At 39.3% G+C, this 26506-nt stretch overlaps 1 protein-coding gene across 7 annotated transcripts in view; it reads left to right on the forward strand.

Annotated features, from left to right (window-relative positions):
• LOC115222850 (G protein-activated inward rectifier potassium channel 3) overlaps positions 1-26506 on the forward strand; it is a 305798-nt gene that overhangs the window by 266112 nt on the left and 13180 nt on the right. For 4 of the 7 annotated variants that reach the window (XM_029793194.2, XM_029793195.2, XM_036512062.1 and 1 more), the window contains one exon: positions 9112-9231. The exons of the other annotated variants lie outside the window; for them this stretch is intronic. The gene's annotated coding sequence lies outside the window, so the exon portion shown is untranslated. The remainder of the gene's footprint in view (positions 1-9111; positions 9232-26506) is intronic. 7 annotated transcript variants of the gene reach the window in all.

Consider the following 26506-nt stretch of genomic DNA (forward strand, 5'->3'; position numbering starts at 1 on the left):
CAGTCAAGTGAATAAACCCTTACATTACTATCTCCCTATCCCACGACATCTGTTGTTCGCTCATATATCCATATCCTTTCAATGAATCACAATTTGATTAATTAGTTTTGTACTCATTACAGCTGTTGATCTTGGTCACCTTTAATGAATTAATCTCCCTCCTTCCAATTGATTTTTTTGCTACAATGTAAATACAACTTTTAAAGTACATGATATTGTTTAGGTCAGTGTTACCCAAACGTTTTTGGGTTGCCACCCCCTTGACACCCAGGCCACATTCCTAGTGCCCCCACCCCAGCTAACCATCACAACCATAAACCTCTTTCTGAAGTAAGTTCAAAGCAACTGTATTTCACATATAAAACTTAACTTAATAAACCCATTATTTTGTTGTTTTTACACAAATCGTTACCCCATTATCACCCCACTTTTCTTCAATGCCCCCTTGGAACTTTCCACTGCCCACTTTGGTAACCCTGGTCTCAGTGGTTAGCAACCATATGCTTTCAGGTTTAGTCCCACTGTGCGGCACCTTGGGCTAGTATCGGCTACTATATCCCCAGGCCAACCAAAGCCTTTTGAATGAATTTGATTGATGGAAACTGTGTGGAAGCCCATCATGTGTGATTGTTTGTGTTTGTCTGCCACTACTTGCTTGACAACTGATGTTGGCTTGTTTGCATCCTCATAACCTAGCAGTACAGCAAAAGAGACTGATAGAATAAGTACCAAACTTTAAAATAAATACTGGGGTTGATTTGTTTGCTAAAGCCCTTCGAGGTGGTGCTCTAGTATGGCCAGATTCTGATGACTAAAACAAGTAAAAGAAAAGATAAAGAATATTGTCGGGTTTGTCCTCTTCAATAGTAATACCTATTTCTTTATTACCCACAAGGGGCTAAACACAGAGGGGACAAACAAGGACAGACACACGGATTAAGTCGATTACATCGACCCCAGTGCGTAACTGGTACTTATTTAATCGACCCCGAAAGGATGAAAGGTAAAGTCAACCTCGGCGGAATTTGAACTCAGAATGTAACGGCAGATGAAATACCGCTCAGCATTTCACTCGGCATGCTAACGTTTCTGCCAGCTCGCCGCCTTATTCAATAGTAATACCATCATAGCGATGACATTGGTTTCAGTCTACATCATCATCATCATCCTTTTAATATCTGTTTTTCATGCTGATATGATTTAAACAACTTGGCAAGATCCAGCTCAGTCAAATGGCTGTCTCATACCCCAGTGTCTGCTTTGGCATGGTTTCTATGGGTGGACGCACTTCCTAATACCAACCACTTTATAGAGTATAGAGGGTGCTTTTTTTTCTTCTTTTGTTTTTGTGGCACAAGCATTAGTGAGGTCACCTTATAGTTTGCAAGATTAAAATCCCTTTCAATTAAGTGGGACTATAAGAAGGAGGGAGGCAGCTTTATGCTAAGTGATGATGGGTTAATGTATGAAAGAAGAGTGCCAAACACCATCGCTTCTGTAGTGGAGATATACATGGTTACTTCATATTATTCCGTAAGGAGCAGAAGGCTTGTCTCTTGGTTTCTCTGTTATATATATATATATATATATATATATATATATATATATTCCTTCTTGTCGCAGGATTACTAATTTTTATCAGGTGAATGGACTGAAGGAACATGAAATGAAGTGATTTTTTTTTTTTTTTTTTGCTCAGGAACACAATGCATCACCTAGTCCAGGAACTGAAACCACAGTCTTACAATCATGAGGGCAACACCCCTAACCACTACACCACATGCTTCCTTTATATAATCTATATTATACCAGTGTGGGTAGGACTAATTGGGATGGAGCTGAAAAATGGAGATAAAGATGGAACTTTTTCTCTGTCTGTCTGTCTGTCTGTCTCCCTATCTATCTATATTTTTCTCGCTGCCACACGCAGTACTCCATCTATTCTATCTCTCTTTACCTCTCTTTCTCTCTGCTATCCCCCTTCCCCGATCATTCTCCCCTCCTTTTCTCTATCTCTCTCTCTTCCTCTCATGCCTTCCCTCTTAGTTTATCTCTCTCATCCTCTTAACTTCTCTTCCTCTCCTCCTCACCTCCCTGACCTATCTCACCTTTACCCTATGTCTAGTTATTCACAACAGTTTGTTATTGTTGTGGTTGTCCTCGGTATCTATAGACATAGTCGTCAAACTACTGTGACATTCACTTCTTTCTGAACCTTTTCTTCCTGATCTTCCTCTTCCCGCTTCTCTTCCTTATCTCCCTCCATCTACCCCTGCCCCCTTCCCCCACCCCCCCTGTATGCATTTTATTTCATGAAGATTTACTTCTATTCTCAAGAATCTTCTGTCAACCAACCAATTTACGTAATAAAAGTCACTCAACCGTGACTGTACAAACACCATTATACATTCACACCAACGTGACTGCATCTAAATGTGTGCGTGTGTGTGTATTTATATATATTTATTTTACATACACACAAATACACTACTAGATGAAGTATGCATGTGTGTATATATACACACATATGTGGTATATCTTATCCATTTACTAGCTTTGGTCAATAACCTGTTCCCATGCTGGTGTACCACCTTTTAGGCATTTTAATTTATCAAATTAAATCCAATTTGGTACTTATTATATCTATCTGTTTGTTGAATTACTAAGTCACAGAACATAAAGAACTACCACACAAATTTGATGCTTTTATGTGATCACTTAGCCATAGCAGCTATGATAGGTTTATGGAATGTAATATCCTTCATGTTAGTGATGCATCTAAAACTTACCTTAAGGTTATTTCTATTGAGGTTTCCTATATTGCTGGCTAGTAGGGAAGTGTTTGTTGATCAAATTTTAATAAGCTGTTAGGCTTAACATTTAGTAAGTAGCAAAGTGTAAATGACACTTAACACACACACACATGTATACATACATGTGTGTGCATGTATGTGAGTGTGTGTATATTTGTGTCTCCTTGTCTTGCCATCATGTTATAGCTGTAAAATGATTGTTAGTGTGTCATTCATTTCTGATATTCTGTGAGAACATATCCAGCCATGGGAAAATATTGCCTTGCTTGAAAACGGGTGAGGGTCAGTCACAGGAAAGGCAACCAGCTGTGGAAAATCTTCCTCACTACACTCCATCCAATCCATGCAAGCTGAGAAGGTAGACATTAAAATGATAATGAGATTAGATAGATAGACAGACAGACAGATAAAAGAAAGAAAAGCTTGAGTGAGTTTAGGTATGGAGATATATACCTGATCTTATTTTTGAATCCACTCACTTTTCAAGGCATTATTTTAGTAAGGAGCTGCCTTGTTAAAGATTTCTTCTTTTGAATACAGGTTAAAAAATTTGTGTACATTATTTCATACTGCGTGTGTGTGTGTGTGCTGTTGTCAAATCAAAGTCCAATTTTCATTTCAAACTTTTATCTTGTATAAATACAGTTCAACACTTGGATAAATTAACTGATCAGTGTGTGTACACACAAACACACACACACACATTATTGTACAAAGTGGAAAATTCAATGCCTCATGTTATTAAGTTCTATCTTTGAGTAGTGACACTTAGTACTTTACACACACACACACACCACACACACACACACAACACACACACACACACATTATTGTACAAAGTGGAAAATTCAATGCCTCATGTTATTAAGTTCTATCTTTGAGTAGTGACACTTAGTACTTTACACACACACACACACACACACACACACACACACACATGCATGCATTTATGTTTATGCTTGTTTTATAGTTTTTCTGTAACTGATACAGAACATGTTTACATGTTCTGTATGAAGGTCTCAAACACAGTTTATCAAGTCAAAATGATATTTAATCTTAACAATGACCGTTTACTTCACAGTTTCACTGTTAAAAATGACATCTTCTCTTCACATGTAATTGATATTACAGTATAAGTGTGTGTCTGTGTGTGTATGTCTCTCTATCTACCTATCTATCTATCTACCTATCTATCTATCTACCTATCTATCTATATATCTATCTGTCTATTTGTCTGTATGTATATATGTAAGATACACTGCACTCCTAGTTGAGTGCTTGTGTATCACCTTATAAGTGCAGCATCGTATCATATAGCAGAAACTGTTATAAGGTCATGAAGTTCATTATATAATATCCTGTTCCTTTGTTTTTTCTATAATCTCATAATTACACTCTGTACTCAACTAACGCTTTCCTCTGAAGCGTATGTAAATTGAGTTCTAACACCAGGTTATTCGTGCCTAAATGGAATATCAAAATACACATATGCACACAGAGGTAAGAAACTTATTTCCTCACCATATGGTTTCAGGTTCAGTCCCATTGCATGGCTCCTTTGGCAAGTGTCTTCTCCAATAACCTTAGGCCAATCAAAGCCTTGTGAGTGGATTTGATGGATGGAAACTGAAAGAAGCCCATCATTGTATGTCTCTGTGTGTATATATATGTGCATATATATATATATATATACTATATTATATTATATTTATCATCATCATCATCATCGTTTAGCATCCGCTTTCCATGCTAACATAGGTTGGACGGTTCAACTGGGTTCTGAGAAGCCAGAAGGCTGCACCAGGCCCAGTCTGATCTGGCAATGTTTCTACGGCTGGATGCCCTTCCTAATGCCAACCACTCCATGAGTCTAGTGGGTACTTTTTATGTGCCACTGGCACAGGTGCCAGACGAGGCTGGCAAACAGCCACGATCGGATGGTGCTTTTTACATGCCAGCACGGAGGCCAGGCAATTATAACAAGGGATCGGAAACAAGCCTCTCTGCATGCTGAAAATAGATGCCAAATGACGCTAAGAACCACCTTAAAAACTCCAAAACCACAGAGACTGGTTTCCGATCCCTTGTTATAATTCTGTACATAATTATTAATATAGTATTTAGAAAATTTACCTGCAAGGTTTTTATTTTCATGCTGACCACCTGATAAAATCAAGAATGATTTTATCTTTTATTATATATATACATTCACACATGCTTGTGTTTGTCTGCAACTACTGTTTGACAGCTGGTGGTGGTATGTTTACATCTCCATAACCTGGCAGTTCAGCGAAAGAGGCCGATAGAGTAAGTACCAGGCTTAGCAAAAATTCTTCAAGATGGTGCCTCAGCATGGCTGCAGTCTAATGACTGAAATAGAAAATGAAGATAAAAAATGGCTGGAACAGATTCAATAAGACCCAGAGTCCCTAACCAGGACAGGGATCATTTGGGACCAGGTTGCACAGAAAGAATGAATTTTAAAATCATATTTCTGTTTTATTGATTGTTGCAGTCTACACAGTGTTTTTGCATTATATATGCACTATGTGCATAATATCTTTTCTACTAAAGGCACAAGGCCTGAAATTTGTCCTTCCTAACACCAGTTACCTTACAGAGTGTACTGGGTGCTATATACATGGCACCATCGTGGGTGCTTTGTATATGGAGCCAGCACAGGTGTTGTATATGCAGTAGCAGAACAGGTGCTTATATTTGGAGCCAGCACAGGTGTATTATATGTGCTTTTTACATGGCACCTGCATATATGTATTATGGAATAGTTAAATCTCTCTATATATAAAGCTGAAGTTGTCTGTGTATGGCAGGTTTAGTAGCCTTCAACTAACACTATCTCCTTCGAGACTCTACTGCGCAAGTTGACCAAAATTGAGAGTATGATAGAAGAAGGCTTGCTCTTCCTTCTGAAGAAGAAAAAAATTCAAATTGGACCATGTTAACACCAAAAATTATTTACATCAAAAAGGCGCTTTTTTTCTATGAAAATCCCTCTTTTTATGATTTTTTTACTGCTGTGTCGCCATTTTTCAGTGTATTTCAACCAGAAAAATGTTCACTTGAAGAGAATAACAAGCTACATAATGCAAAATTTTTACTTTTCAAAAATTCCAATTCTAAAGGGTTGAAACAAACCTGAGCAACGCCGGGCGATACTGCTAGTTATATATTATACACTTTATTGTTTTGTTATGATTCCCTGGTCTCTGTAGTAAGATTGAGAACCACTGCCAGGAGACATCTCTTCCAGTTCTGCACACGACTAGAATAACTCCATTAGAAGTTGTTTTTTTTTTTGAGGTCTCTGTTCCATGGAGTCAGCACAAGGTGCCCCTGTTACACATGGATGATTACTTTGGCACGGAAGGTTGAGGAAGCATAAAGGGTGGTCTTGTCTGTGTCTGAAAGTGGGTGTTGTTGGAAGTAGGTCCAACAGCAAGTGGGTCTTTGCTGTATGAGAGGAAGAGTGTGGGGAATAAAATAATACCCCAATGATAAGTAACATTAATACACACACACACACACACACACACACACACACACACATGTTCAGTGGGATTTTTTTTGTTCTTAGTCTCTCTGAGATACTTTCCTTTCATGTTCATCCATGCAATGTCATGAATAACTAAACATATTCAGAATAATGTTCCACTCTGTTTTTTTAAGATTCTCCTGGTTGAATGGAAGAGTTTTAATGGAATTTTTTTCCTATAAAATTGTTTATCGAAAACTAGGCTGAGAGTTCTCGTTTTCTTGCTGTGTTAATAATGTGTTGGTTGTGGTATCAATAGTGGCTGCTGCTGCTGCTGTTGTTGTTGTTGTTGTGGTGGTGGTGGTGGTGGTCGTCGTCGTCGTCGTTGATGTGGTGGTGGTGATTGTAGTAGTGGTAGGGGTGGTGTCAGCAGTAGACAGTGTAATGACGGTGGGTGTTGTGGTGGTGGTGGTGGAGGTGGTGGTTGTTGATGTGATGGTGGTGGTTGTCATTGTTGGGAGGAATGGCAGTTGTGTTTGTTGTTGGTGTTGTTGTTGCTACTTTACCCCAGTCAGCCATTATTTAGCAGACCAACTGTGACCATCCTGCCTTTTCAAGTGTATATAAGACCACATGAAGGAGTTAGCTTGGCAGAGTCATTGGCCTGGTGGATAGAATGTCACACAGTGTTTGTTTCTATTTCTGCATTCGAAGTTCAAATCCCACCAAGATCAACTTAACAGTTCATCCAATCAGGGGAGGATAAAATAAAAATTACCTGACCAGTGTGGTGGATTGGCAGAATTATTAGAGTGGCAGTGAGCTGGCAGAAACATTAGCACGCCGGGCAAAATGCTTAGTGTTATTTCGTCCATCTTTACGTTCTGAGTTCAAATTCCACCGAGGTTGACTTAGCCTGTCATCCTTTCGGGGTCGATTAAATAAGTACCAGTTATACACTGGGGTCGATGTAATCAACGTAATCCCTTTGTCTGTCCTTGTTTGTCCCCTCTATGTTTAGCCCCCTTGTGGGCAATAAAGAAATAAAAATTATTAGAGTGGCAGCCAGGGTTGCAACAAGCTGAAATTGCAAACATAGCTCTTTGGATCTGCTACAAGATCAACTGTGGCCACAACACACAACTGCATTATCTGATCTGTCCTTCCCTTATGTAAAACAGTAGAATATGATGTGAGGGGAAATGTGACTGCTATATCTAGCAAAACATGTAACCATATAGAAGCTCCTTCACTGGCTCGTATCTCCCCCACCCACTGTTCTTTAGCCCTTTCATGACTATATAACAAATGAAATGTATTGCCCTGTGCTTTTTAATTAACTTTGAAAAGTAATCAAGTATTTGAAAGGATTTAATCAAGTAATGAACTTTTCCATTTATTAACCCTTTTGATACCAACCCACTCAAGACCACCCCTTGCTCTCTCTCTCCAACAAACTTCCTGTTTTAAAATTATCTCAGTTAACACTTTCCGTCTAAATTTCATATTTATGCTCCGAATACCAAATTAATAAAGACAAAGTTTGTTTAATAAATTCTTCATTATTTTTCAAAACTAATTTTGAACGAAGACGGCATATTTCAACTTAAACATAGGAACATAAAGATATTAACCTGGTGTTTGCAACATAATTTAACAAAGAGTTTATTAGACAAAACTATAATGAAAGGTTTCGATTTAGATACAAACAGGCGCAAGCATGGCTGTGTGGTAAGAAATTTGCTTTCCAACCACATGGTTCTGGGTTCAGTCTCACTGCATGGTACCTTGGACAAGTGTCTTTCAGTATAGCCTCAGGCTTTGATGGATCTGATGGACAGAAACTGAAAGAAGCCCATTATATACATATATATATATATACCAGTGTGTGTGTCTTTGTGTATTTGTGATTGAGCTCCATCACTACTTGGCAACTGGTGTTGGTGTGTTTGTGTCCCTTATAACTTAGTTTGGCAAAGGAGACCAATAGAATAAGTGTCAGGCTTTAAAGAAAAAAATTGGGAAAGTGGACATTAAAACAATAATAGAGGCTGCAGTGGTGATGATAGCTGCAATGATGAGGATGATGATCATGAGGAGGAGGAGGAGGATAAGAAAACTGTAATCTAATCTAAAATATGTAGCTTTTTTACATTGTTGTATAATTTTCTTTTGAAAATTGGTGGTGGTGGTGGTGGTGGTGTACTCTGTAGCCTTGTACCACATGTTATACACACCCCTAATTTTAATCTTGATTTCAGCAGAAGTAAAAGTGTATGTTGTTCTTGGGGTGTATATGGTATGTAGTAATAATGATAATGTCCTAATACAATAATGAGTGTAGTGGGTGCTTTTTACGTGCCAGGGGAGGCTGGCAACGGCCACGATCGGTTGGTGCTTTTTACATGCCACCGGCACGGAAGCCAGTCGAGGCAGCGCTGGCATCGGCCATATATATATATATGTATATATTATATATATATATCTGCCCAGAATCACGCTGGTGGGGAGGAGGAGAAAAAACAGTAATTCTGTGAAGGAGAAGTAGTGAGAGTAATAGTCCTGACTGAGAGGAAGTGAGAGAAAGTAACAGCAATGAGAGAAAGGAAGGGGTGAAAAGTGCGTGTACAAGGAAAGTATATGAATGTTTGTATGTGTGATTATTATGTACTTTATTTATATATAAAATACTACAATTAGCTGTCATTATTGACGGCACGTGGTCAGCGAGTAATAAAAATTAAACATAAAACCTTAACTATGCAGAATGTTATTAAAGTTTCTTTTCTCTTCTTTTCCTTATAGGTAAGTCCTTGTTTTCAAATCAACCACCAGCCGTCCTTATTTACAAATCAACCACTAACCGCCTTTGAAAAATTTTATTGGAAACTATTTCCGTCTTTCATTGAAAGCCGTTCGAGTGAGGTAAGTGTTGTTGTTATCATTGTTGTCGTGTGATCCCAGATCAGCTCAGTTTAAGGGACTCTCTAATCATGATTGAGCCATCTTTTATTTAGACACAGTGTATTTGGGAATGCATTATTCAATGTGTCCTTAGTTCCCCACCTCCACCACCACCACCACCTTTTTTTTTTTGTACAACAATTTGTCCTGCTATCATACCTGATATAAAGCTACCTGTTTCAATACCACACGTCTCCTCAGGTGAGGCTTCTTGTCTTGCAAGTTATTTGGCGACCACACCTGTCACAGAATTCTATATATTGGTCAAGCACATGATGGACAACTTCTTACTTTCCCATTATAAAAGGCCATTCTCTTTCATGGCATGAGGGGAATGGAGTGAATGCTGTGGCCAGCGGAGCTGACTCAAAACCAAACAGCCTGGCCAACCCAGGTGATTATAAAAGGCAGAAGTGTGGTGGTCTTTGAGAGAATAAAGGTCTCTTCAGTCATGAATGACTATGGGATTGCACCTTGAAAGTTTTCCTCCAAAGCACAAGTCCAGGCAAAGATGGGATCTTTGTGGTTTTCTAACTGTTTACAATTTTGTTCCAGATGTTTTCAAGTTTGGTATATGGATTAAGTTTTGTATATTAATTATGAAATATGAAATTCATTTTTCCTATAAATCCATAATCAAAAAGATATTCTATTTTGGTTTAATAAGACAAATAACTATAAAGATCGTGGGTGGGAAACATCAGTTTGGAAAGGTGCATGATGATGATGATGATGGTGGTAGTAGTAGTAGTAATAGTAAAGAAGAAAGGGATGAGGTGAGACTTCCTTCTTCATTTCCTTCTTCATTTTCTTCTTCTCATTATTGTTATCATTTTCCTCCTCCTCTCCCCTCCCCCCATCATCAACTCACCTGCTACCACCGGAACAATATTGGTAATTACAGAGAAAACTAGCTTCCAACCGATAATTAGGCTGTTAATTAAATGGTAGATTGGTGGTACGACTTCTCCCAGACCTTGCAGCTAGAAATATTACAAGGCTTTAGTTGCTTATAGAAAACAGACACACACACACACACACAAACACGCATGAAGGTGCATGGCTCAGCGGTTAGAGCACTGGGATCCCAATCATGGGGTAATGAGTTCCTGTACCGGGTTGTGTTTGTGTTCTTGAGCAAGACACTTTATTTCACATTGCTCCACATAGCCAATCAGAAGCAAGTATTTTACATACTATTTCCATAGTAACCAAACCAAAGAAGCACCACATGCTGTATAGATGATTGTGAAGAACTGTTTCCATAGGAACCAAAGATGCTCCACATATGCATAAGGAGATATGAGAAAGATAATTTATTTTATAAAATCCTAGTTTAATGTTTTGACATTCCGATGCTTCTGATGATGGAAGATGCAGTGAACATGCTGTTTTCTGATTGGTCTGAAAATTTTGAAAATTATCAAACTTTGAATACCTGAAACCCTCTCTCTCTTTCGGAGAGGCACTGAGCAGCAATATACGCACACATAACCAACACGCAGTAAAACTTCCACCTACCGATTCAATCACAAAGCTCCGGTCGGCTCGGGGCTATAGTGGAAGCACCTACCCAAAGTGTCATGCAGTGGGACTGAACCCGAAAACCATGTAGTTAGGAAGCAAGCTCCTTGCAAAATTATCTAGAATAAATGAATAACAAATTCAGAATCAGCATCAAAAATTACATTAAGAAAATCTTTTAAAGATAATTGTAAAAAGTGATGAAAGCCACAAAGATCCCAAGGTTGTGTTACGGAAGACCAGCAGTCGCCCATGCATACCAGCCACCCCTCTCCCCTCTCCACACCACTGTTGTTATCCAAGAGAAAGGCAAAGGCCGAAACAGGCTTGGTACCAGTGATATCACAACTCATTTCTGTGGCTGAGTATACTGGAGCAATGTGAAATAAAGTGTCTTGCTCAAGAACACAAACACAACCCGGTACAGGAACTCATTACCCCATGATTGGGATCCCAATGCTCTAACCGCTGAGCCATGCACCTTCATGCGTGTGTGTTTGTTTGTTTGTGTCTGTTTTCTATAAGCAACTAAAGCCTTGTAATACTTCTAGCTGCAAGGTCTGGGAGAAGTCGTACCACCAATCTCCATCTAATTAACAGCCTAATATCGGTTGGAAGCTAGTTTTCTCTGTAATTACCAATATTGTTCCGGTGGTAGCAGGTGAGTTGATTGATGGGGGGGAGGGGAGGAGAAGGAAAATGATAACAAATATAATAGAAGAAAATGAAGAAGGAAGTCTCACCTCATCCCTTTCTTCTTTACATTACTACTACTATACCCACACACCACCACCATCATCATCATCATCATTATCATCCTTTCTAAACTGATATTTCCCACCCACGATCTTTATAGTTATTTGTCTTATTAAACCAAAATAGAATATCTTTTTATATATTTTGTTTGTTATTTCTACTACTACTACTACTGCTGCTGCTACTACTAGTAGTAGTAGTAGTAGTATCTTTCACCCATCCTTCCACCTCTTCCTTTAACCCCTACCCCCACCTACATTGCCTCAGTCTCTTTACACTCAAACCTAAATATTACAGTATAGCTAATCCCACCTGATAATGGAATAGCTACTCTCTTTTCACTTACACATCATCCTGTGTGTATATATGCATGTACATATGAATATATATATATATGTGTGTGTGTGTGTGTGTGTGTGAAGGCGCATGACTCAGTGGTTAGAACGTCAAGCTTATGATCGTGAGGTTGTGAGCTCCAATCTCAGACCTTGCTGCGTGTTGTGTTCTTGAGCAAGACACTTTATTTCACATTGCTCCAATTCACTCAGCTGTAGAAATGAGTTGCGAAGCTGTATTGGCCGTTGCCTTTCCCTTGGATAACACTGGTGGTGTGGAGAGGAGAGGCCGGTATGCATGGGCGACTGCTGGTCTTCCATAAACAACCTTGCCTGGACTTGTGCCTGGGAGGGTAACTTTCTAGGTGCAATCCCATGGTCTGTGTCGTGACCGAAGGGGGTCTCATATATATATATTTTCATCATCATTATTTAACATCTGTGTTCCAAGCTGGGATTGGTTGGGTGGTTTGATAGGATCCAATGGGCCCAAGGATTGCATCATGCTCTGCTGTCTGTTTTAGTTTGGGTTCTATAACTGGATGCCCTTCCTAATGCCAAAACCACTTTACAATATGTATTGTGTCTTTTTTCTGTGCTACCAGTGCTAGTGAGGTCATCTTGCAGTTTGCAAAACTGTGGATCCTAAGAGAATAGTTTTATGCTAGAAGATAAGGGGTAAAAGTATGAGAGAAAAATGGCTGGTGCAGAATGAGTTTCTTGTTGTAAGGGAGCTATTTGACTTCTCACATTTTAGAAGAGTGGGCAGGAGTGATTGGGTGGAGCTGAAAAACAATGATAATAATGATAGTGATGAGGTGAGAGAACTTGTGCTTAATCAGGAAAAGTTTTGCTGTAACGTCATCAGTGTGCTGAAAAGCTTACGATACATGATGTTGACAGATTGACATAAATGCTTTCCCTCTCCTCAGAGGCATAAAAAGAAATATACTCACACACATAAATACAAAAAGAGAAAGAGAGAGGATGAGAGAAACAGTAAAACATCTGATGTCAAGTAAGTCATCATCAAATCAATGGAACCAAAATGTCTCATAATCCTTTTTTGAGTCTAGATCTGACTGAAGATTCTTCCAACTTCAAAATTCCTCCTTTTCCAGATTATGTTTCTGTTTCTGATCCCATCTACTTCTTATTTTGAAGTCACCATTCACTAGTTTATATTGAGTGGTATATTATTATTTTTTGATGGGAAGGGAGGAGGGTTACTATCCAGAGCTAGTTGGTCATCTCAATTCCTGGTGAATGTATTAGTTTTGCACATTTGCCTGATTACTAGGTGGTCAGTAGGTTGACTGGCTGGCTGGCTGTCCGTCTGGTTGGCTGGCTAGTTTCTGAGAGTTACTATTTTGCAGATGGTTAACTTATATATATTTATATTTACATACTTGCATGCACACACAGATACAAACACTCACAGACTCCCCAACCAATGCATACATCACACAACACGTGCATACACTTACAGACACCCTGTCCCCCAGATGCACATGTGCACACACACACATGCATATATATTCAGGTAAACAGACGGACAGACAGATAGAGAGAAAGAGGGGAGTCACCAATGAGTCTACAGTGCTTCTCCTGTTATGCTGTTACCTCCAAGTAATTGCTTTCCAGTGAGCCAGCAAACCAAACTCTAAAGCTTTATTGCTAGTATTTCTTCCTCCAGTCATCCATCTACTCACCCAATCATCCATCCATTCATTCATTCATAAATAAAATAAATGAATGAACTAAGAAAGAAAGAAGGAAAGAAATGAATGAATGAATGAATGAATTACAAGTGTTTCCCCTTGACTTGGTAGTTCCTGGTTGCTGGCATCGGAACTATTTTTAGCCTCACCTCATGCTGTTTTTAGACGATCTCTGATGCTAAATTAGAATCTTTGCTGTGTGTGGGGTCAGGGAGAGGAAGGGGAACTCGGTTGATCTTCGGTTAACCAAGGAACGCAAGGAAAATCATTAGATTCAGATTTAGTCATTTTTGTGTGCGTGTGTGGGTGGGTGGGGTGAAAGTGATGGTAGTATGTGTGGGGGGAGGGGTGATGGTGGTTGTGCATGTGTGGGGGGTGATGGTAGTATGTTGTGGTGGCGGTAGTGGTAGTTGTGGGGGGGGGATGGTAGTATGTTGTGGTGGGGGGGTGCATGTGTATGGGAGGGGAGGGTAGTATGTGGTGGTGAGATTTGCGGGGGGGGGGGGGGGGGGGTAATGATGATGGTAGCATGTTGTTATGATGGTGGTGGTAGTTGTACATGCTTGCATGTGTGTGTGTGGGGGGGGGGGCTGTGATGATGGTGGTGGTATTGAAAATGGTAATGTTTGTGTCTCTCTGTATTGTATGGGTGGGTTGTAGTGGTGGTGATTGTGGTGGCATGTTTGTAACAACGATGGTATGTTGAGGTGGTGGTAGTGGCTTGTATTGACAGTGTGTCAAAGTGGTAGTAGCTGCTGTATTAGTGATATGTTGTAGTAGTAGTAGTGCATTAAAGTGGTGGTGGTGGCAGTAGTAGTAGTATTAATGGTGGTAGTAGTCGTGGTGGTGGTGGTGACGGTGGTAGTAGTAATGGTGGTTGGTATTAGTAGTAGTAATGATGGTGGTAGCAACAGTTATGATTGTAGTGGTGATGGTGGTGGCAGTGATTGTAGTTATGGTTGTAGTAGTATAGGAGTGGTAATTGTGGTGGTAGTAGTAGTAGTATAAGAGTGGTGGTTGTGGTAGTAGTAGTAGTAGTAGTGTCAGTGGTGGCAGCAGCAGAGATTGTGGTGGTGGTGGTGGTTGTAGTAGTAATCATTATAGGAGTGGTGGTGGTGGTGGTAATGGCAAAGGTGTTTGTTTCATAGAGGAGATTTTGAAAAAAGGAAAAAAGTCTATTTTTATTTTGTCTAATAAGTCAAAGATACAACAACAACAACAGCAACAATAACTGTTGTGTAAGCACCACTGCCTTTGTTTTTCTGTCATCTGTGAAGTACATCTAATTGTCTACGAGTAGGTTTTTACTTAGTTGTTCAAACACCAAAAGTAGCAGATTCTAAGAATTGGACACCAACATGGCTGTGTGGTTAAGAACCTTGTGTTGCAGACATGTTGTTTTGGGTTCATTCCCACCATGCAGCACCTTGGACAAGTGTTTTCTACCACGGCCCTGGGCCAACCGAAGCCATATGAGTAAATTTGGATACGGAAACTGTTGTATCCGGAATGTTTTCCGCAAGCATTTTTACCACAGGAAAATTTGTCTCAGGATTTTTGGCCGTAGGAAAGTTCGCCAATTGTTTCAAGCAACCTGTCTATTATACCTGTCTATGTAGCAGAGCTACAGGTTTAAAAGATAAATATTGAGCTCAGTTTGGTCAGTGAAACCCTATAAAGCAATGTAAAAGAGGATAATGTTTTCAAAAAAGGATTCTGCTTAACCCATAAAGCTCTGGGATTTGCACTTACATAGCATGGGCTGCTGAGGACATTTTATGAAGATGAGACAACCATACAGACATAAAAAAACGCCCCCAAAATAGTTAAAATATCTTCTTAGTATATAATGGTTGAAAGTTTTACATCATCTGAAAAGTCATAAGTTGAACTATTAGTCCTCTTGCATTCTGGGGGTATCGAAGCATTTGAGTGATGTTAGACCCCTACAAATGCCCATAAATTAAATGCATCTCTCTGGGCCATGATCATGGCCTGTCGACCTGTGACTGACGGCCACAACTGTGGCCCATTTCACTTTGTGTTAAGTAAAACAATATAAAATATGATAACATTTACAAAGAACAAAAAGAAAGCAAAAAAGCAGTTAAATCTAACACAGAATTATAAAAAAAAAACATATATATATATATAAATATAAATATAAAAGGCAATTTTTTTCTGAGCTGCAATCTTTCCAAATCAGGTTGCCTGCCATATCTTCAAAATTATCTATAAGGTGAAATTATCTTACACCAAAATTTCCTATAGGTGCAGGAATGACTGTGTGGTAAATAGCTTGCTTACTAACCACATGGTTCCAGGTTCAGTCCCACTGCATGGCATCTTGGGCAAGTGTCTTTTACTATAGTCTCGGGCTTTGTGAGTGGATTTGGTAGACAGAAACTGAAAAAAGCCTGTCGTGTGTGTGTATATATATATATATATATATAAAACTGACAACATTTGTTGTTTGTCTTTTACTTGTTTCAGTCAATGTACTGTGGCCATGCTGGGGCAAATGTGGTGCTTATACTTATACCAAACTGTCAGGGTATAGGGATGTAAACAATCTAAGAGATGCAGTTTGTGTACGACAGAGTTTCAGGGTGCCGTATACATGGCTGGTAGATGAAGGAGCGAGAAGGAAACACGGAACTGGGGAGAGAGAAGTTGGAAAGAACCAGTAACTGGAACTAGACAAAATGGGGATAGGAGGAGGAGGAGGGGGAGGAAACAAAAGGTAAAGGAAGGAGGCAGACACTGCACACCCAGAAGTTTAATTAAAATATTTAAGTAAAAAGCATTCATAAATTAATCGGAGTGTAGGTAATGATGGGGGGGGGGCTAGAGAGAGAGAATGAATTGAAGTGAAAGTAGAACGAAAATAGAAATGAAGAGGAGAAGGGAGGTGGGGAGAGCCAAAACATTAAGCAAAAGAGAAATGGAGGTCGAATGAAGGAGGCAAGGGGTTTGTTTCAATTCTTGATTTTTATCATTTAGTAATGGCTGGCTGTATTTTACTACTAATCAGCTAATAGTCATTCACTCTTAACCTTGGTATTTCATAGTAAAGCATACTAATTCAACTACTTGACTGGCAACAAGATTACTTAATGAAATCGGTTCAAGCCTACACACTCGTCCATCCACCCAGTCACTGAATTGGTCATCAGTGGTATGGTTTGGTAGGATGGACAGTCATGTGATGTGTAAAGTAATTATTGTAGATTGTTTTACAGAATTCTAAATATTGGTCAAGCACATGATGGACAGCTTTTACTATAACAATTACGAAAGGTAGAAGTGTGGTGGTTCTTAAGAGAGGGTTGTGGTTTTTCTTAGAAATAAAATACTTAAACTAGTTACAATATATTTTAACTACATTTTTGAACACAAAAAAGCAATCTTTTCTAGGGTTAAAATATAAGTTGGATATTGTTATCGGTGAGTAGAAGCATGACTGTTGGTGTGACATCATCCAATATCTGTCTGTCCTGCCATTTTTGCCACTCACTATTCCTGGGTGGATTATTGGAGTAGAGTCCTCAGGCACCTTCACCATAGGGCCCTTATCAAAGGCAACCATCATAACATTTTTATGCTGAATTCCCAAATCCAACCAACTGAGACTATAGTTATTATCCAACCATCTTACTCTTGGTCTTTTCCTTGGTTCAAGGAATCTGTCCTACAGCATTCTAACCCCTTGCCTGTAATACGAGAGCTTTGACCTCCCAATATGGAGAAGAAGCAGCTTGACCTGGAGAGGCTCCCTACACTCCAAACTAAGCTCTCTGTTGGGTGACATTACTCCAGTGGTCCCTTGGCAGAACTTCATTTCAGCCACATGTACTTGCAATTGTACTCTTTTGCTCATTACCCAACATTCTTGACCAAAAACTGTTGGACTCTACCAATACATTTGTTACGCACTACAGACTGAAACATGTACACACATATAAACACATGCACTTGCAAACACATTCATACGCACACACACACACACACAAAGACTTGCATATACACACATGCACAAACACATGTACATACATACATGCAAGTGCATGCACACACACACAGACACTTAACAAACACATGTATATGCATATAAGCACACATATCAAAAACTCACACATATACACACACATTCACAAACGCACACATTCACACGTATGCACACACACACACACTACATTCCTGAGAATCCTGTCTATTTTCACTACATCATAATACTGTATCCATGTGGATCACACTGGAGTTGGTTTCTCCCTTTACACTTACCCGGTCGGCATGACATGCGAAATCTCTGTCAGAGATGCGATGACGAGAGCTATGACACAAATCCCAATAAATTCAATAATGACATAAGGGAGGTGAAATAATTTTAGCTAAGTATCATATTTTATGGCAAAAAAATGTCTCAGAAGATCGCCCCACATTCTATATTGGAAATCAATCCTCCCATTTGGTTTATTATTATTATTATTATTATTATTATTATTATTATTATTATTGAGTGAGAGAGCAGTGCATGCCATCAAAGTGACACTGAGGTAAAATATATGAAGCCCAATATACCCATCATGACTACCCGTCTGATAAGGGTACACCAGGCACATGCATCACAACCATATGTGCGCGACATGGTGATCGCATATCAAGATAAACAGCGCATGACCTTGCAGGTGGGGCCCAGTTAGAATTTTCTTCAGGTTGAGTAGCCCATCCTGCTCAAAAGGTCCCTGAATAAGGGTTGTTTGAGGATGTTGAAAGAACCACCCATGTTTCCAGAGGTGAATTATTATTATTATTATTATTATTATTTGCAGTCAGTTGTCGAGACTATGATTATTCATGGCTTTACCATGACATCATAAGCTTTCTCCCTGGTGGTCGATTTTTTCACCTGAGTTTTCCGTTTGGGTTCAGTCCCACTATGTGACACCTTGATTTAATGTCTTCCATTATAGCTCCAGGCTGATGAATATCTTGTGAGTAAATTTGGTAGAAGGAAACTGGGTGGAATTCCATTATATGTGTGTATGTGTGTGTGTTTGTCTTCCACCAACGTTTGACAACTGGTATTGGTTTGTTTATGTCCCTATAGCTTAGCAGTTTGGTGAAAGAGACCAGTAGAAAAATAAGTACTGGGGATTTGATTTGTTCGACTTAAAACCCCTTCAAAGAGTTGCTCCAGCATGGTTAAGTCCAATGACTGAAGCAAGTGAAAGATAAAAAGAAAAATTTTTTAATGAATTGGTGGTGGTGGTGGTGGTGGTGGTGGTGAGGGATATGGGTGTGAGGAGGAGGAGGAGGAGGAAAGTAGAAATCAAAATGGGAAAAAGAAAGAAAGGAAGACCTACAATAATAACAACAAATTAAAAAGAATAGCAGGAAGAGGGAGAAGAGGAGGAGGAGGAGGAGGAGGAGGAAAGAAAATGGGAATGAAAAGAGAAGAAGAAGGAAGGAAAGTGACGCTTGATTGAATGAAGTATGTGTGTATGTGTCTGTGTTGGCATATATATATATATACATAGATGTGTGTGTGTGTGTTGACGTGCATATGGATGTATATGTGTAGGTTGGCATGTATATGGTTGGAGGGTGTATATCGGTGTGGGTGTATGTTGGTATGTGGGTGTGTGTGTGTGTATATATGCATGTTGGCATGTATATATAGATGTATGTGTGTGTGATTTGTCATATGTATATATGTATATGTATATATATATATACATATATATATATATGGATGTATATGTGTGCATGTTGATGTGTACATGTGTGTGTGTATATATATATGCATGTTGGCATGTATATACAGATGTATGTGTGTGTGATTTGTCATGTATATATATATATATATATATATGTGTGTGTGTGTGTGTGTGTGTGTGCATGTTGATGTGTGTGTGTGTGCATGTTGATGTGTACATGTGTGTGTGTATGCTCGTTAGTGTGGTGTTATGTACTTACGGAGGTGCTTGTGTATTTGTGTGTATGTATGCATGTGTGAACGTGTATTTGTGTGTGTGTGTCTAAGTATAAGCATGTGTCAGTTCGTACATTTGTGTGTAATATGTATGTATGTATGTGGGTGTGTATACAGGTATGTATGGGTGTGTGTGTGTGTATAAGAGTTAATGCCTGAAGTGGAGAGTAAGTGAGTGAGGGTGTGAGTGAGCAAGTGGGTGAGGGTAATTACTGAAGCAGACAATTGTATAAAGGTTAACAGGAAATAACCAGAACATTCCAGATATTGCTTTAATTAATCACCACCACTACCACTACCATAATTACATACACACACACACACACACACAGATACACATGCTCATGCACACACACTCATACACTGATACCACATCCATCATCTCATACATACACACACCATCGTTGGTACCATCACTGCAATCATTATACAGACACACACATTCATTATTGTCACACATGTACATACGCACCATCAAACTCCCACACACACTATCACCACACATGCACTATTATCCTCTACCACACATACCATCATACACACACCATCACACACCATCACACATGCACCTTCATACACACCATCAAACACGCATTATCAGACATAGACACCATCATACATACATGCACACACACCATCACACACATACCATCATACACACACACACACACACACACCATCACACGCACACCATCACACGCTCACCATCACACGCACACCATCACACGCACACCATCACACACACACCATCACACACACACCATCACACACACACCATCACACACACACCATCAAACACACTATCACATACACACACCATCACATACACACACCATCAAACATACACTATCACATACACACACCATCATACACACACACACCATCATACACACACACACCATCATACACACACACACACCATCACACACACACCATCACACACACACCATCATACACACACCATCATACACACACCATCACATACACACACCATCACACACACACCATCACACACACTCACACCATCACACACACACACACCATCACATACATACACATACCATCACACTGGTCATGCTTAGAACACCTTCCATCCTAGACCTGCTGCATCAGGACTGACCCGGGGCTACGTCTTCTTCCTCTAACATCACTAGGATGTCATTAATCCACAACCCTAAGAAAGCAAATTTCATACACTCAGCACCAGTCAGGCCTTTCTCAGCATTGGTTCCTGTTCAGAGTGGTACCAACCACTTCACTACGTCTAAAATCACAACTAGTAGAGCTGTTAGCATGTTGGATAGAATTACTTTACTCTTTTACTTGTTTCAGTCATTTGACTGTGGCCATGCTGGAGCACCACCTTTAGTCAAGTGAATAAAATCATAATTAACTGATCCTCTTGTATTTTCTTTTGCCCAAAGCCTGGAGTTTTTTAGCATTCCCTCTTGGAGCATTGGATTGGCAAGCTTGCTGTGTCTGTTTTGGCCTTGTGCATTCTAGGTTTGGAATCCCATCCTGTCCCATCACCAAAAAAATGGTCACACTTCTCTCAGGAATTATGACCTACAGAGATTATCAGCAATTTTCTCGGTTTGATCAAGGGATTGATTGCTCCAGATTTTTATTGATTTGTGAAAGATTTGTCTATTATGAAGTTGCTCCAATGTGATAATGCTCTTTTAGTTTTATTTTTTTTTTTTTTTGATGATTCAAGAGTGGCTAGTAGTTATAAAACAACAGCTTCATCATCATCATCATTCATTACCAATTATATACAACACTTACTATACCATGAAACCACCATCAGCACCTCTGCTCTATTCCATCACCTGATATTACCATACTAGTGTGCCTATGTCATCAAAATTAACCAAATGTTTCTTGTTTCTATAATAATTACTACAAATTCACACGCACACACTCACACACGTGCTTACTATTTTACATGATTTTCAAAAGTGGAAAAAATTGTCAAAATAATGTTCACTTTAAAATGTTTGTGTGTATATGTATGTATATATGTGCATGTCTGTGTATATATATGTATATATATATATGTATATATATATGTGTGTGTGTGTGTGTGTGTGTGTATGTATGTGTATGTAAATATGGAAACGTCATCATCATTGTTTAACATCCGCTTTCCATGCTAGCATGGGTTGGACGATTTGACTGAGGACTGGCGAACCAGATGGCTGCACCAGGCTCCAATCTGATCTGGCAGAGTTTCTACGGCTGGATGCCCTTCCGTAGAAACTCTGTAAATGTGTATGTGCTTATGTGTATATATGTGTATGTTTGCACATATATATGTATATGCATGTATGTGTGTGTGTATTTCTGTGTCTGTGTGTAGACATAAAATGCAGGATAACTCAAGTTTTCCTGTTTGAACAAAAAACCATCGAAATTATTCTACAGCTGTATCTCCTGTCAACAAATACACAGATGTCAATGACACTTTGTTATTCCTTGTTCCCCCACTTACTCCAACCCCCTCTCATTTTAACCCCTGCTCACTCTCTCCCCCACCCCAATTTACTACTCCAGGCAAGCATGACAGTAAAAACCTCGTCTTGCCACTCACATTCATTTTACTTCTCCAGCTGTTTCTCACTCACTCTCTATTTCTCCATTAACATCTTCCTACTTCTTTAACTTGACTGCAAGCGAATGCTCTAAGCTAACTTCTCTGTGGACTTCATGTTTTACCTTTCCTATCATTAATCAAACAGCAACTATAGGTGTTTGGTTACGTTTTTGGCTTCACCACAGAATTTTAGGTTTGATCACATCATGCAGTACCTTAGGCAAGTGTCTTCTGCTTTGCATGTGAGTGTATGTGATCATCATGTTTGCATCTTCCCCGGCTTGCATAAGTTGAACGGATCTTCTGCAGCACAGCAGGAAACATCATATTCAACCTCAAAACATCTTTCCTTCTAGGTCTGAACGAAGATTTTTTTTTTCTTTCTTCCTTCCCTCTTAACTTTCTCTCAACTCCACCTATTTTCTGTATAGCTTTTTTTTTATCCTAAATATCATTATATAAATGTTTTAACCTTTTCCTTTTCAAATTCAATTTTGACAATTTATGATTTCAGTTTTCATTTTTATTTTAATTTCTATATTAATTATTCTGTGCTTGTGCATGCAAATGAGAACATGACAGCTGGTATTTCAGATTCCATTATACACACGTATAATGTGAACCTCACACACACACACACACCACACACACACACACACACACACATACACACACACACACAACACACACATATATATATATATATATATATATATATATATATATATATATATATATATATATATATATATGTGCATATCAGTGCCTCTAGCATCCATATATGTGTTTATGTGTGTACCAATATGTGTGTGAATACTATTGCTGACAAGCCTCTTGTGATTAAGCAAAATGAACTGCAAACAAAAAAATACCTGCTCTCTTTCATCAACTGACCCTTCTTTCTAATTCTAATCTTATCTCCCTTACTCTTTCCACCTCATCCTCTCCCAGATTCTTTCTCTTTCCCTCCCTCTTTCTCTCTCTCTCTCTCTCTCAGTTTCACTCTCTCACTTTCTATTTCCCTCTCTTTATTTGTCCCACTCTTCCTCTATCTCTCTCCGCCCTCTCTCACTTTCACTTTCTCTCTCTACCACCACTTACCACCCTACTCACTCCCATTCACACACACACACACACCTAATTTACCTTCCTTGTCACACACATACTAATTCTCTGTCGTTTGCTTTCATTTTCTCCCCCCCCCCCCATAGACTGTGGATAAAATAACACCCAACCCACTTTTCTGCAAAGACACCAGAAACACTTCTCCTAAAGAAACTTCTTTTACAATTCACTAATAAATATCATTTTCGTTGGCAGAGGCCATAACTAGTTTTCCTGGGTTCTGGACATCTTTACACATACACACATTATATATATATATATATATATATATACACACACACTCATACATACATACATACATGTATATATAGGTACATGTATATTCTACAGGTGAGTGTGCTGTGTACACATGTATGTATGTGTATATGGATATGTGTATATCTATATCTATACATTTGAGCATTGGGCCTCAGGGGATCAATGACAAATGACAGAGACCTTTGGCAATATGCCATGCATGAGTAGAAGACCCATGAAGCCAAGTGAAATTATAGTTGTGGCAAATGAATGGTGTCAGGCAATTGGCACCTGTGCCAGTGGCACATAAAAGCACCCATTACAGTCTCAGAATGGTTGGCATTATGAAAAGGGCATCCGGCTATAGAAACCATGCCAGATCAGACTGGAGTTAGGTGCAGCTCTTCAGCTTGTCAGCCTTGGTCAAACTGTCCAACCCATGCCAGCATGGACAACAGACTTTGAATGATGATGATATATATAAGCATAACAGTGAGTGTCCTCACCCTCCTTTTTTTTTTTTTTTTTTCTGCATTCAGATCCTTTAAGGCAGGGTTTTCCAACAAGAGGTGCTTCTCACCCCTTGAGGGGGCAAGATAGTGTTCCAGGGGCTGCAAGCAGGGCCGGATTTATTGGAGGTCAAAGAGGGAAATTTTCCTGGGCACCTTTATTCTTATAGAAATTATTACTTTAAGGGGTGCGAGAACATATTGAAAGTTTTTAGGGGTGCAGGGCATGAAAAAAAGGGTTGGGAATGGCTGCTTTAAGGATCAGTTGGGTCAACTGATCAAGTTCACAAACTCAAAGAAGATTTCTTTACCTCAATCAAGTGAACTGAAAGAAGTGAGTTGCTTTGTACTCATGACTCCTTGTCAACCAAACTATGACTAAATACACGGGTGGGTGTAGGGGGTGGGGGGTAAGGCCGTGGTGTATGAACAAGGAAAAAGTTTGGAAGGATACCTGGGGTTGGACAAGACAAAAGTGACAGGTAATTTAGTTTGTCAAGTCACAGGTAGCATCTTGACTATAAGGATTGTGTTTTGGGTGGGTGGGTGGAAGGAGGGTGGATTTGAGTGTGTGTGTGTGTGTGTGGAGGTAATGATTGAATGTTAATGAGTGTCTGTTGTTTATTGGTAACTGAATAGGTTATCTCTATCTCTGCCCCTCCCTTTCATTCTCTCTCTCTCTTTCTGTCCATCTTCCTCCTCTATAGGTGTGTGAGTGAGTTTGAATGTTTATAAATGTATAAATGCACATATGTGTGTGTATGTGTGCATGTGTGACATGCATTCACTAAGTTATATGTATATACATATGCCTGTGTGCATGTATGTTTATATTTGTGTGTATGTATCTATATGTGTATACATATATAGGGTAATTACTGTACTCTATATCTGTACTCTATATATGCATGTATGTTTGCATATATATATATACACACACACACACACACATGCACACACACACACATGGGTATGTCTGTCTTAATGTGTGTCAGTATGTATGTATGTACACACACACACATGCATATATATATAAACACACACACATATACATACATACATATATGTGTGTGTAGGTATACTTTTTACTAACAAATACATTAGCTTCTTGTTTGTGTGTGTGTGTGTGTGTGTACGTGTGTCATGTCAGTCAATAATCTACTTTGAAAGGAAAACCCCCAAAAGTTCAAAAACGACTTGTTTCCCCCCACCCTCACCCTACCGTAGCAATTTACTTAGTTTCCCCTCCTCCAACGCCCCTCCCCCCAACGCCACCACCACCTCCACCACCACCCCACTTTTTGCAGAGTTTCACAGTTTCACAGAAGTTGAATAGTGGAAACAAAAATTATGGCAGTTTTACTGTCCGGCCTTTATTCGTTTACAGAGATTCACTTCTTATGAAGTTCGTTTGTGTGTGTGTGTGTGCGTACATGTATGTGTATACCCCTGTATCGACCAGACTGTTTGATGTTGTTAAACATTGCTTGCCACAATGTGCTTCTTTGCGTGCATTGTTGTTGCTTTTAAGTGATAACACCCGGCTGGATAGGTGAGCGAGTGTGCGTGTGTGTACATGCGTGCGTACGTGCAAGTACACGTTTGGGTGTACAAACTGGAGAAAGAATTAGTGAATAGTTGTAATGGAGTTTAAATATTCTTTCAAAACTTGACAATTCGCTTTGTTACATTTCCAAAATTCATTCTGATTTGTCACCCGAAGAAAAAAGGGCACACAGGTGTGAAAAACTTGGACTATTAAATGGATTAATCACCAAATTTGAATTAACATGTATGCACACACACACACACACATTTTAAGTACTATTTTTCCTCTTTGTGTTACCATGTCTCTCTCTCTCTCTCTCTCTCTATATATATATATATATATATGTGTGTGTGTGTGTATGTATGTATTACAAAGGATATATATACAATTAATAATTATTTATGAATGGCTGTGTGGTAAGTAGCTTGCTTACCAACCAACCACATGGTTTCAGGTTCAGTCCCACTGCATGGCACCTTGGGCAAGTGTCTTCTACTATAGCCTCGGGCCGACCAAAGCCTTGTGAGTGGATTTGGTAGACGGAAACTGAAAGAAGCCCATTGTATATATATATATATATATATATGTGTGTGTGCGTGTTTGTGTGTCTGTGTTTGTCCCCCTAGCATTGCTTGACAACCGATGCTGGTGTGTTTACGTCCCCGTCACTTAGCGGTTCGGCAAAAGAGACTGATAGAATAAGTACTGGGCTTACAAAGAATAAGTCCCGGGGTCGATTTGCTCGACTAAAGGCGGTGCCCCAGCAATGCCGCAGTCAAATGCCTGAAACAAGTAAAAGAGATATGAATGCCCAAACATGTAATAACATATTGAGTGATAATAGTGGCTTTATAATAGTTTTTGACTGCTATTTCTAAACATGTAAGGG

This window comes from Octopus sinensis, linkage group LG21 (genome assembly GCF_006345805.1).
Source record: "Octopus sinensis linkage group LG21, ASM634580v1, whole genome shotgun sequence".
Classification (NCBI taxonomy): Eukaryota; Metazoa; Mollusca; class Cephalopoda; order Octopoda; family Octopodidae; genus Octopus; species Octopus sinensis.